This window comes from Hesperophylax consimilis, chromosome 3, assembly GCF_061612785.1.
Source record: "Hesperophylax consimilis isolate HC1 chromosome 3, BYU_Hcon_1.0, whole genome shotgun sequence".
Taxonomy (NCBI): domain Eukaryota; kingdom Metazoa; phylum Arthropoda; class Insecta; order Trichoptera; family Limnephilidae; genus Hesperophylax; species Hesperophylax consimilis.
The window spans coordinates 23,997,766-24,012,088 of record NC_142838.1 but is presented as its reverse complement, the minus strand read 5'-3'; positions in this window follow the sequence as shown (position 1 = coordinate 24,012,088).

Below are 14,323 nucleotides of genomic sequence, written 5' to 3'. Positions count from 1 at the left end.
AGTTATTTATATGTATCGCCCGGCTCTGAAGCAAACGGTAAACCAAACCAAGCTAGCCGTTGCTACTGGCCAACTATGGTTTCAATTACGCCGCAGAAACCTAACTTGTACTTGTAGCTCTATTTTACTGACGGGAATTTACCTCGAAATAGGAATCATTAGATAAGACATTTTTATTATTTATTTATCATGTTCGCAATAAAACAATTATTTTAAAAAAATATTACGGTGATTACTAATGTAAAACAAATAAAGGACAGTAAAGAACAAAGAAAACTTGCTAGCTAACTAGCTGTAAGTCATTGCCTTTCGTATAATGGTCCATTAGATTAATATTTTAATGTAATATTGCGATGGCCCAATACTAGTCAATAGACTGTAATTAGTACAGTGTATTTTCTCAGATGACAGGAGATAATGAAGAGATACCGGACAACCGTACATACTCTTTATACACACAGTTGTTTCTCATTCATGCTGCCTCTCTCATACAAGGTTTCAGTCACACGATTGGGATGGTGGAATAATATTCAACAGGGTGTAATTAACACAGCGTATTATCTCGAAAGACAGGTGACAAGAAAGAGATACCGGACAACCTTGAATAAGTGCCAAACCTTTATGTACCAACAGTTATCTTTCTTTCATGCTGCCTGAAGTACAAGATATTAGTCACAAGTTTATTATACTTAGATACCTACAAATTTTCTATAAATACGATTAGATTTGATGTTAACAATATATTTGTGACACTGAATAACTTTGCCCGCTTTTACTTATGTACCTCCAGTGTGATATATCTTTCGCGCTGTATTTCTCGTACAAGACGTCAGGCATATTGATTTAAGTGTACAAAAACAAAGGACGCGCATTTCGACTTTCAGATTATCGGTGCTCAGTGCATAAGTTCGTCGGAGGCAGTTGGCGTCGAGTTGTAGACACGTAGAACGCGGGTAAAATCGGAGCCACCTGCGCGGTAGTCTGACAGCAGCTGTCAGTTTTTACAAAATGTCAAGCTCGTCAAACGAAGATTTTTACATTTGGAGAATCCTTTATCGAAATTAAGAAATAAAACATGTGTAAGGCGTTACTACCTTCCTGTTCAACAAAAAGGGCGTCAGTAACCGGCGTCACCGGCGAGTAGGAATTACAAATTCATTCCGGTAAAGCTTATCGGCGCCGCTATGCGCGTACACAAATCTGAACCTGCTTCACTATGTGCGGTCTCATATAAACATTTTCGTCGGCGCGCCTGCACCAGTCGGCCGCCTACGCACCGACTAATCAGAAAGCCGAAACCCGCGTCCTTTGTGTTCGTACACTTACGATCACGCGAATTTCCAACGAGGTTGACCCGCCACACAATTCTATCTTGACACACGCTCTTTGCATCATTCACAATCATACATTATCTCTTATAATATATTCAACCTTTATTCTGACTCTTGACATGACCAGATTTAAGTGTGCGAAATATAATGTATTTGAATTATCATCACAGAAGCCAACCTCGTGTACGTAAATTCAATGAAACTTTCGCATTCAAATACAATCCCAGGGTTTGGAGATGCTTAAATTATTGAAGGATGATTTCTGATGGGTTGGGTCAAGTCAATAGATTTGAACCATTATATTACATTCACTAATAGTTATCCGTGGTAATTTTTATTGTTGATTTTGTTTCAATATTAAAGTATCATCAAAGTGCGGTTATGCATAGTAATACCCCCTGAAGTTAGTGCACTTTATCCCCGGAGACAATGTATATCTATAATGATAAGCATAAAGAGTACAAGTCAAAAACAAGACACAAAAACTTTTCGGAAGAGCTATTTCATATTTGTAAAATTGTAGTTACTTTTATTCGGTGATTTAATTAACATATGCCTGTTTTTAATTTAAATATATTTTTGAGATCTTTTATTTTGACAACACGTGAAGATATTGTCCCATAGATTGAAAAAATGAAATAATCTAAGTTTTTTTTAACTTATACTCTTATTGTTATACGAGTATTCGGGGCTAAAGTATAAAATATAAACAAACAAAAAAATATACCTATAATTTACTCCAAGGTTTGCCTTTACACTACAGATAATTAGTAGGTTTGATAGTTCATATATGGATTTAAGAAAAGGAATATTTATTTTTAACATTGGTCGATTTTTCGTTCACGAGAAGAAAAGTTTAGAAAACTTAAAGAATACTCCCCCGTTTGATGACAATAAAAGTAATTTATATTTATATATTTTTATAAATCATGACAAAATAATATAAACATGCAAAATTATTATAAAGGTGAGTATCATGTAAAATATTATATTTGGGATAAAATTAATAATAATTAAAATGACGAGTCTGTAAAAGCATCATGGATGAATTGCTTCATGAAATGTGTGTATGATAGTGACAAGCGCAAATTCCTCGAATTATTCCGAATTATTTATTATCTGCTGCTGACAATTTTAATAATTGACGCAAAGAGTGTAGTCAACCCTAAAATGTGGTATTATTTGTAGCTAGTTAGTATTGATTCACACGTCAGAATTTCAAACAATAAATTAACAAAATACGTATGTATCTATGTAGATATAAATATTACAGAATAAATTTTAATACAAGAAAACCACATAGAATCAAATAAATGTAAACACCTTTATGTATAAATTCTTATTTTGAGGTACGAGAATACAATTACTGTGGTGCTCGTTGGAACAGAAAGTTCGTTTCTGCCATACTTCTAGTATGATATTTATGTTTTAATTTATAATTATTTAATATATATTTAATTTTATATTTATTTAATTGATATATTTTTTTAATTTTTTTTTATATAATATTTATTTATTTATTTATGTTTTTCGACTGTTTTAATTTTTTTCTTTTTTTTTTCTTTGTCTTTTTTAATATAACACTGTCGAACATAAAGTGCATTAAATTCCACGAAAAAAGCTTAAATATCTGAAAAGTTTCTTTATGAAAGTTAATCAGAATTGTGGAGTATTTCACCATCCTCTCAATAAGCTGTCAAAATAACTACCCATTACAATAAATAAATATTCGTAGGTTCGATTACCGAATAATAAACTGGGAAATTATATTTTTTTTATTGATATATTAGAAGTATTTTTTCCATAAAATATTATTTGGTTAAGTTAGCTTACCCGTGCTGAGGCCCCTATTATATAATTATATGTGTCAAATTGTGTGTAAATAAAATGAATGTATTGAAATGAAATATTAGTTAAGAAATAAGAGAAAAAAAACTAAGAAATAATTAAATTAAAACAATTAAGGTAATTATAAAAACTAAGCAATATATATAGAGAACAAAAAAGGATGTACAAAAAAAATTATCTAAAAGGAATAAAAAAAATATAAAATAAATAAAAATAATATATATATATAGAGAGAACAAAAAAGGATGTACAAAAAAAAATATGTAAAAGGAATAAAAAAAAATACCTTCATAGTAAACATATCACACACAACCGTACAAATATATATTTTTTTTTTTCAGATTATTTTTTTTGTACATCCTTTTTTGTTCTCTATATTAAAATATTAATCTATATCTAAATTTTTTAATATCATATTTGTTTGTGAAATGTTTTTTCATTATAAATAATAAATTGTAAATCGAAAACATACATTATCCTTTGGATTATTTATCAAGAGGATGGTGAAATACTTATAATGATACCTCAGAACACATGTATTTTACCTAGTCCATAGAGGCAAACACTCTCGACAAAGTGTATCCTGCTTGGGAATCCAACCCATAACTGCCCGGCTATTCCTTGCGCTAGAACTGACTTTATTCTCCTAATTAATTACGTTTAAACGTAATTATATTAATACCTACACATATTATAAATTTGCCGCATTAGAACCTTTAGCAATTGAATCCTATAATTTCTATACCCGCTATATCCGATTTTTTGACAAAATGATCTGAGTATGACATCTTGTTCACATTTTTGCGAGCAACAAGAGGAGCCTAAAATTGAGTTTCAAAACCCTCCTTATCGCGACCAAAAACCATGTTAAAACTGCGAGTGAGAAACCAAATCCGCTATATCATACAGAAAGTTACTATCAAAACCCGCTATATCGGATTCAACAAATCGCAAGCAGTTATTTTGCCAAAATACAATATGGCCGCCGCTCTGACGCCACGCTCGTGTGTCAAAATGATCTACGCGTGAGTTTCTAAACCCGCCATGTCGGCTCAGTTGACTTTCAAAATCACGAAGTGAGTATCGAAATCCGCTATATCCATTTTATTTATCGAAATTACTTAATTATTGATAGACATATATAGAAAAATAAATGCTTTTCGAAATTTTATTACTCCAATTCATTATATAAAAAATTGTAATGCATTTACTTATGTACGCTAGAGATGTGACAGTTTTTTGCGGTTTTCTCCAAATCAATGAAAGTTGATATAGCGGGTATAGAAATTACACGACTCAATTCACAAAAAAATAAAATAAAAACGAATATAATTATCAAAATAATACCACCCTGCAAATCACCTATGCTAACTGTTGGCAAGTAAGAGCTTCATAGATGCACGCACAGATGGCAGTGCATAGAGCTTGCGTGGAAGTCCACAAGATGGAACCAGTGGCCAGTTATCGCCAGGGCCAGTGGGTAGGCTCTCAAAGAAACTGTTTCAGATTCCAATTAGCCAGCTTCTAGTTAGGTCGACTATCGAGTCACCATTATATTACGCGGAGTAATAATACATCCCTGATTAATCTAAAAGAACCATTTAATTATAAACTCCTTCCAAGACGAGTTGGAGACCTGTTTGTACGAACACAACACTAACCATGTTTTCTTATTTTAACTACTCTCACTTTCCCTCCTCCAAATCTTCACCCCATTACTCCCAACTAACAATATCTAATTATTTATATTCTTATACTTTGTGTAATTATAAGGTAGAATTATAACGCTAGTGAATAACACGGATCGGACTTGTCGAAACCGGTTGCGATTTATAAAAAAATAAGTTACAACAGTAAAGGTACATCATTTTAAAGAGGACACGTTTGAATGTATTTGTGAACTCTGTGCCTGGCTAATCCAATTAATCACTAAACAATAACCATAACCAAACGTATCTTTTTCTGATTCAGAATGGCTGTCTTCAATGGGGAGATTCTGAGAATATCTTCCACTATGGGTACCAGTAATACACCAGTTAAACAAAGTTGTCATTTTTATATGGTGTCTTATTTTGACTCTGAGCTCAGAGGCAGAAGGTTTTAACAAATGGCGTCTTATGATTTGGAGAAAAAAATGACGAATTATTTGAAATGCATTTCAAATAAAGCCATAAAATAAAGCTGTGTAGGTACTTATTTAAATATCCACCACAATATTGTGTGAACGTATTAAACTTACATGAAGCGGAAGCTAAGCATGAAAGAATGAAATAAAAATTTAAATAAATTGTGCATATGGATCGGCCGTGTAAAACAAAACTGCAAAGTCAGGAACGAACCAACGACGGGCCACACAATCAGCTTGTACGATTATGACTACAGTAAAAACTAAAACACTCATAACAGAATCATACCTTTTAAGATTTTTATAACCTAAAATTCAATATACCTGTATTGCCAACGTATTATAATAATTACGCTATATCTTATTGAATTAATATTATTCCAAGCCTTACACTTCAAATTGTTTTATTACGAGGCATATTATTATTATTTCTAGAAACTCCTGGGAAACAATAAGGAACATTATGGCTTCGAAATATATATTAATTTTACCATATAACGGACAAAACCGAGGTACGTATGACGTCACGCACACCCCTACAGATATCGATCGTTTTGGCGGGATTTGAAAAATGTAAGCTTTGAAAATTATTTCTAACTTTCATTAAAAAAGGGACTGGAATTCATTATACGAAGAATACAGGTTAAGTAATTGTTGCTACTCACTACCCGGTCTAATATTGCACCCTTTTAACACTACGTGTTAAAATTGGACAAATATTACATTGAAATACTACATGGTGCTATGTACGCGCTTTCAAACACGTCACTGGTTGTATAGAATTAGCTATCGCCACGAACAGACTTGGTGATGCTCTCATCGGATAGCAGCATTGTGCGACGGACGAATCACATTCAGGATCTATCAAATACCTGTATTCTACCACCCATCATGAAACTTGCTTCTACTTTCCTAGAAATAAAGAGAACATAAATAATTCTTAAAATAAAAACTAGGATTAAATAGCATCTCCAAAAACGTGTGTTTCCAATATTATGTATGAAAACTGTGTCTGAAATTCTCTAATAACAATACTAAATCTCAAGTAACTTGTAAGGTTGACCGGTCAATGGCTGAGTTAGCATCGCGTCAACCCAGGCGTCTGGAGTTCAATTCCTCAGCTGGCTAAGCCCTCCGTCACGACACAGGTAACATTGTCCGCTTACTGTGATGGCAGTAGAAGGTTTTCAAATATTATAAACCCGTGAATGTTTGCCTTTCTTTGAAAAAGGTAAGTATGTAATAAAAAGGTAAGTATGGTATACATGACCAATTATGAAACTAAATATTATATTTTGCAAAATATGTATGTATTAATGTAACCCATATGATCTATATTAAAATAATAATATATTAAATTATATATTTTTTATATTTTTAAACTTCCGATTTAGTTGTCCGGGTTAAGTCTTCCCCAAAGGAAAAACTTAACCCTTCCACTCACTTTTCCACAAATGATCAGCTAGTCAATCAACACTATGTAAGTGCATTATATAAGTAAAATAAATACAAAACAATACAAGAACAACAACACGTCAAATCACCAGATATCAAATGGGAAAAAAAAATTCACCGTCTCCAGATATTTTCATATCAGAGGGTTCGGCTCGGTAGAACTTCTAACAGGGCCTATAAATCCTACTGATCCCTCAACATAAATATTTAAAAAATCTTTTGTTATCCTACATGTATTCAAAATGACCGACTTTTGCATCTTTATATATAAATTTTTTGATAGATCTAATACGCCTAAATTTTTAATTAGAGAGCTAGGTATAATGCCAGTAGCCGAAATAACGAATGGTAATATTTTTATAGTCTGAGAATGCCAAATTCTTTTTATTTCATTTCCTAAATCTGTGTATTTTCTTATTTTTTCACTAACAGATTTTTGAATATTACAGGAATTTGGAATAGCAACATCAATGATATAAGTTATTTTTTTAATTTTGTCATGTAAAACTATATCGGGTCTATTATGACTAATCGCTCGGTCTGTTAGTATAGTTTTATCATAATATATTTTATAAAATTCGTTTTCTAAAAATGAATTTGGTTCGTATTCATAATATGGTACTACATTACGGCAGTCAATCAAGTTATGTTTAATTACCAAATTTTGGTGAATTATTTTTAAAACTTGATTGTGCCTAAATTATTATTATTATTATTATTATTATTATTCGAATATATTATATATATATTAGTAATAATATTATGTACATTTTGGCACAGCATCACGTCATTGGTCAAATGCATTTTTCACGTACATAGTTTTTGTATTATTGATCGATGAACTTGTGGATGCTATCTGTGAACCGTATGTGTTTATTAATAGATTCTCTATAGTTAAACAAGTTAGACCATTGGAAACAAATATTCGTACAGAGCCTTTTAGGTGATTTTTCACAAAAATGGCGGTATAGTATTATATAGTATAATCAGGATAGTTAAGAAACCTCAACTGTACTTTTATTTTCTTTTTACCTTCACAATATTATGTTTGTATTTTTCTGTTAATTTTATAACCTTAAATATAAAAATTACAAATAAATGTACACCATAATATGTATGTATAGTTGTAATGTGTAAACTTTCCTAAATGAAGATATTATTATTACCTTTTGACAATGTTTAGTACATCCATTGTACGTGCAAGCTTTGGGCCAACTTTAAGAAGAGCAGCGTGGAAAGGGTACGCGTGCACTGTCCAAATGGAGATAGGTTTTGGACCGGTCAATCGAATGCTTAACGACTTAAAAAAATGTTTTTATCATTAATTGTAATATTATTTAATTTTATTGTATAAATATTATTTGTTGTGTGGGATTGCACAAGTATTAAAATTAATAAAATAATTTTCGTTCCTAATTTATCGCTCGTATGAAATGATTTACACTTTTCAGTTCCAATTTTGAAAATTAAACTTTCTTTGAACTTGAATGATTTTACGCAATACGCAGGAATACAATTTGATATTACGCACCCATGCACCGAAAACCCAAATCAGTATGTTTAATAGGTACGTCATATTAATTCAGAATGAGTAAAACCTACAAGCTCCAGCTTAAAAGCGTATTAAAAATAATTTGTTTCCGTTTTAATTTACGTCAACATTATGTTTGTAAAACTAGCTAAGATTTCGGGCCCACGCGAATCTTAGTAGTTAGTTTCTCTACTAAACTAACATTTAAGGAGTTACTTTAATAATCCTTGAGAGGGGACGTTTAGTTTCCTTCCAGTGGAAAAGAAACACAAACTTAGTTGGGAAAGTGACAGGACTCGAACGGGCAAATGTAAACATTTTAAGCGAGTTAAAATTTCTACTACGGTCTTTCTCCTACCTACTCTATTAGACATCTCCGAGAAGGAGTTTTCGAGCATTGAATTAAAAGGATGTCCAGAACTATGATTTAACACAAGCTGTAACGGGACGAAATCGAGCGACCCCGACTACTTTTTCGCTCACACCTGTTAAAACATCCCTATCTATGAATGGAGGACTCCGTAGATCTCCTACTGGTAACGCAGATGATCAATTAACTAAGTGATCGGAAGCCAGTTCCTCGCTACCTACCAAATAATGTGCCACACGCACAGTAAGCGGATGCACGGCATTGAACAAGCAGAGATCATTAGCCGGTCTAAGGCTCAAGATCTCATCCTGGTAGCGAGAAATGTCGCCCCTTCCAGCGAGGTCTTAAAGAAAACCTAGGTCGAAGCCTGACTATGGTAGCGAGATGTATTGTTTATATGTAGTTATATCGTTTTTTATGTAGTTTTATCATTTGTATCTAGTCCGGAGTTGGCGTGCCATGTCACCATTTCCGAGAAGTTTGTTGTATTCGTTTTAATTGTTACATTAACGCCAGAATGTGCGAATCACTAGTTTTGTATGTGAATATTAATTTACTTTTTCATATTTTTGTTGTTTTTAGCGTAAAACTGGTTTTGTTTTCAAGGATGCGGATGTAATGATATTTGTGACGTTAACCTCCCCCCTCAGGGTCATTTGCAATATTAACATACTTCATACATTTCACTAACTTCTGCTATGCAGGGAAATTGGAGGTTCTAAATTAGTTCAACATAAATGTAGAAACGTTTATTAAAAAAAATCATTGCGAGAGCCCTTAAAGGGTTACAATCTGTTACTTATACCAGGAGGGGGGGGGGGGGGGGGGGAGCATTGGATAACATAGAAAGATGACAAAAGGAACAAAACAGGTCCTTATATCGAGTTCCATGCCAGGCATATGTATATAGGGTATCCGGTAATGGGCATAAAATTTTATTCGGAGATTTTGAAAATAATAAATAAAAGATTTATTCAGAATGACATACTTTGCTTTCTGCTAATCACTAATACAGTATGGCATTATAGAATGGAGTTGAACTTATAAAAACAAGCACATCCGCATTATTTACCACAAAAATCAATACTAAAAACAATTCTATCTAAATTATATACTTATTCATCAAAACTTCTGTTGAAAAAATTTGAAGTCAGAAAAATAAACACACTATACTTCTATCATGTAACATTACAAATTTACAAAGATAATATTTTAAATAAAAGTACACCCTTTAAAAATAACAGATTACTCAGACAAATGTCAATTCTCTCAACTCCAAAATGTAAAAAAAATAGAGAAATTCAACCATAAATATCTTGGAGTAAAAATTTTTATCACTAACAGAAAGTATCCAAAATATAAATAACAACAAAGATTTCAAACTTCAAGTTAAAAAAACACGCAGAAAATATTAACTGAATATTTTGGCATATTATTAAAAAAAAACAAAATGACACATCCCTCATACACACAAACCTAGCTTTTTATGGTGGTACATCTTATCTTTTAAAATTAGATGAAATAATTACAATATATTCTGAAAATTATTTTTTTATTAAAAAAAGTAAACAAATTATTTAAAGTGTTTAATATACTTATTATTTTTGTTGTGGAATTACTACCCAGAAAAAGTAGTAATGTATTACGGTGGTATTCAAGCCTAACATCGGGTATACGAAGATGGGAAAAGCAAGACGATTATTTGGACGGGTTTCCAGTATTGAGCATAACAAGAATCATTTAACAAATCGCAACAGAAACATAACATAGCTAAGATAGTCATGTTCGCGTAGTCCGCGATTAGTCGCGTAGTCCGACAAGTTCGAAATATTGGGGTAATTCCTGGTAATAGGGAAATTTCACTACCTGGACGTGGTTAGTAATATGTATATGTGCATATTATAATTTACTTGAATATGAATTTAGAACTATCAACTTATCCTCTGTTAATATTTCGCCATCATACCTACTAAGGAAGAGTGTAGAGAAGAGAAACAATGATAATAAAAGTGAACCGAGGAAGGAATGGAGGGATATTAAATTTAAATGTGGAACTCGGGAGAAAGGGATTCTCATGTAGTTTCGTTTCTGAGATGGTGGGGCCGGGCCGGGCCGGGGCAGAGGGCCCCGCGTCTGGGAATGGTTTGTGATGCCTGGATTATAGTATTAAATATGCAATGTTCAAAAATTAATTTTATTTTGTGATGGAAAATGTGTTAATAACCAAAAGATTAACTAAATTTCATTATATTTTTTATCAAAAGGTTTGGTCTTTTAAGAAAATTGTGGAGTAATTTGTCGTCTTATATTTTTTCCGGTGCCTTCTCTTATTGGAAGTTAACTATCATCAGGAATATCTGAACAATGTAGAAATTTGGTTGGTCTTATGACGTCGTAAAGGTATAGAGTTGCGTAAATTGTGTTGGTGTTTTTGATTTAAAAAAAAAACTTCAGCTCGATGCATTTTTAGTTATCAATTGAAATTGTAAGAGTTCAGGGAAATGTTAGTATTACCTTACATATAAGGTAAGTAGGTACCTTGTAAATAATAAAATTATATTTAATTTTGTTATTTAATATTTAATAAATAAAAAATTGTTTTATTATTTAATAAATAAAAAAAAATAGAAAAATGAAAACAGAATTGAGACCGAAGCAATTATTAAATGGTGTATTTTTAGATAAGTTTTTATTTTTGAATAGTTGGTAATGAGTTAAAACTTAGTAACTAAATAACAAATGATACGAGCATTTAAAAATATATATTCTCTCTCATAAAAAAAATATCCCACAACCAGTAATTTATTTCAATAAACCATTCCTATCATCAAACTTACTAATTTCAGTTGTGGGTACGTAGTTTTTTGCCTCCTGAAATATTCATGGGTAAATTGTGAAAACTTGTTCAATGAACTCAAATTTAATTATAATTAATGTTTCGTGCTGCTTGTGTGAAGAATAATTCAGACACGCAATAAAGAAGGTACCTACAAAAAAAATATAACAGAAAATAATTTTAATTGTCTTTTTTGAAATTAGAAATATAATATCCCTTGACTTTTCACGTTTCTGCGTTAATTTTATTATAAAAAGAGGAAGATTCAAATACTTCATACACGAACCAATTACTACGCAGAATCATGGGTCACAGAACACTAATTATATCGTTTCAATTTAATATGTTTCCATTACCTTACATTATTTTACGACAAAATAATATGGTAAAATAAATCCTCAAGCTTTCCGATACACAAAAGAAAGTCTGAATATTAAAAATTAAATTAATGTTAAAACGGTTTATTCTTTCCAGTATCGCAAGCATAAAGAAGAAACTTTAAATATAAGATAAAGGGGGAAAATGATTCACCTTATAAAAAGTTAAAACAGACAATATTGAAAGGGGTGTGTAAAAAATGGAAAAAGTATTTTTTCGGATTTATGGGAAATTTTCCTTCTTTTCCAATACTCTAGTATCCTTTGGAACTTTGCGGAAATGCTGTAAGAATTAGGAAGAAATATTAAATAAAATAAAAACTATGGCCATGTTTGAAAGCGCCCCTTTTGTATGGATTTATAATAGGTAGCTAGATTAGGATTACAGTGAAAAGTCAATAAGAATAGTAATTATTTTCAAAATTATTGTGTATTTAGTAAAACAAAACGATCCATCTAGAAGGTTTTTCACTCTTTTTGCTAGAACTTGGGTGAATACTACATGTATCTCTAACTTTCAGATTTATCAATTCGCTTCATAGTGTAAGAGATATTTTCTTTTATCTTTTTATAAAAAAAATACGTATTTCAATGTAGTGAGTGATACGGAAGTTTGGCATTGAACGCTGAAACAACCAATTACTAGCAGAACTTAATGATACATTATTAAATTAATTTATTTTAAATTATTAAAAAAACTGATTGGAGTTCTCCGAAGTAAGTACAATACAAATAAATATCTTATCAGAACTCAAAAAACGCTGATATTTCTTCAATTCTAAAATGATTTGTGTTTTTAACTTATCAAACAAGCACTCTCTATTTATGTTGGATGTTTTCAAACATTTAATTCATTTAGAAAATACTCTGTCAAATAATAATTATTGCGCTCATCACTAGTGTAAGCGTAACTTGTGTTCAACAATGTTTTCACCAAATTTAAGTCAAACATTATTACGTTAATGTAATTTTATAACTAGATACATAATACAATGATTTGTTTTGGGTTATCATGCTACCTTTTTCTTTAGCCAATATTTTGGATGGCATAACAGTGTTTATCATCAGGGCTGATGATAATAATACACCATAATACCATAAAAATAAATCACCATAATTCTTTTGGCCGTGAAAATATAAAATCGTAGGCTGGGTACATAATAATCTACATTAGTACATATTAATCATTGAATCTCCCTTATTGTCATGGTAAGAAATATGATCTAAACATTACAAAGATAGTTACACCACTTTTTATATTCAAATCTAGAAGTTAACTACAGAAGAATTTAAATGTGCACTATTGTGAAACCAAAGGTGCCGAACACAAATTGAAAAATAAAAATGAAACTAGATGAATTTTTTATTAATTATTTTTATATTGAACGACAAAAGATTGAGGTGAATGTAACGATTTTAATACATTGGTCGAGTAAAATGCTTGTGTTTTTATATATTTTTTCGTTAACAGTTACTTATTTTTTGTAAGCATTTAATATTTCAAAATATTAATAAAGTAAGTAAATAAAAATTGATATAATATGTATTTTATCACTTTCGAAAGCAGTTTTTCAGAAATATTCCACTTAAATACCTTCTGTCAAAACAATGCCGAGGCCTGAGGAGTTAAAAATATTACAACGAATTGGTAAAACCATTTTAGCAATAATATTAAAACCTAATAGGATTCATTAAAAACTACCATTTAACTTTTTCTAAAATTGTATGAAAAAATGAACGTTAGTATGGTAGAGAAAAAATATAGAAAATTCAGCAAATCAACTATTGAGCCATTTTATTTTTATGCTAAAACTAAAAAACAGTTTTACTGAGATTTTACTAATGAAAACCCATCTTAAAAGAAATTTTCAAACAGGCTTTACACGAATCATTAAAAAGTGACTTCCACAAAAATTGTAACTTAAAGCAATTTATCTATTTATAGTCAAAAGATGTAATAAAGATTTACTATATTTTCTGATTATCTTGTAAGTGTGTGTGTAAATTAAAAAAAAACCTCATAGACATCTAATGAAACTGAAGGTTGTTGTTTTAGAATATACTTAAAAATCATATCCACACAGACATTAATTTTAATAAAAAAATCAAGGTTTACGAAATATTCACACGCCGAATGGAAATCAGTAGCAAACGAATATGAACGTGTGTAGGTAACAAAGCTCGAAAGATTAAAATGGAATAACGATTTTAATCACAGGGCAGGTGGCGTTCGGACAAACTGCAAATTGTCAAAGTGTTGACGGACACAAGAATATCAATAGCGAGGATTTGATTATTGGGCTCGCAGTTTGATCGGATGCTGTGTGCAGTGTTTATTTTGGAGATTCATCTCCCGGGCCTTTTATAAAAACGGGCTGGTGCGATGGACCGGCTGATTGTGCATTGATGGCGGCGACATCTGCCTATTGCCTGCTTCTGTGTCACTGGAG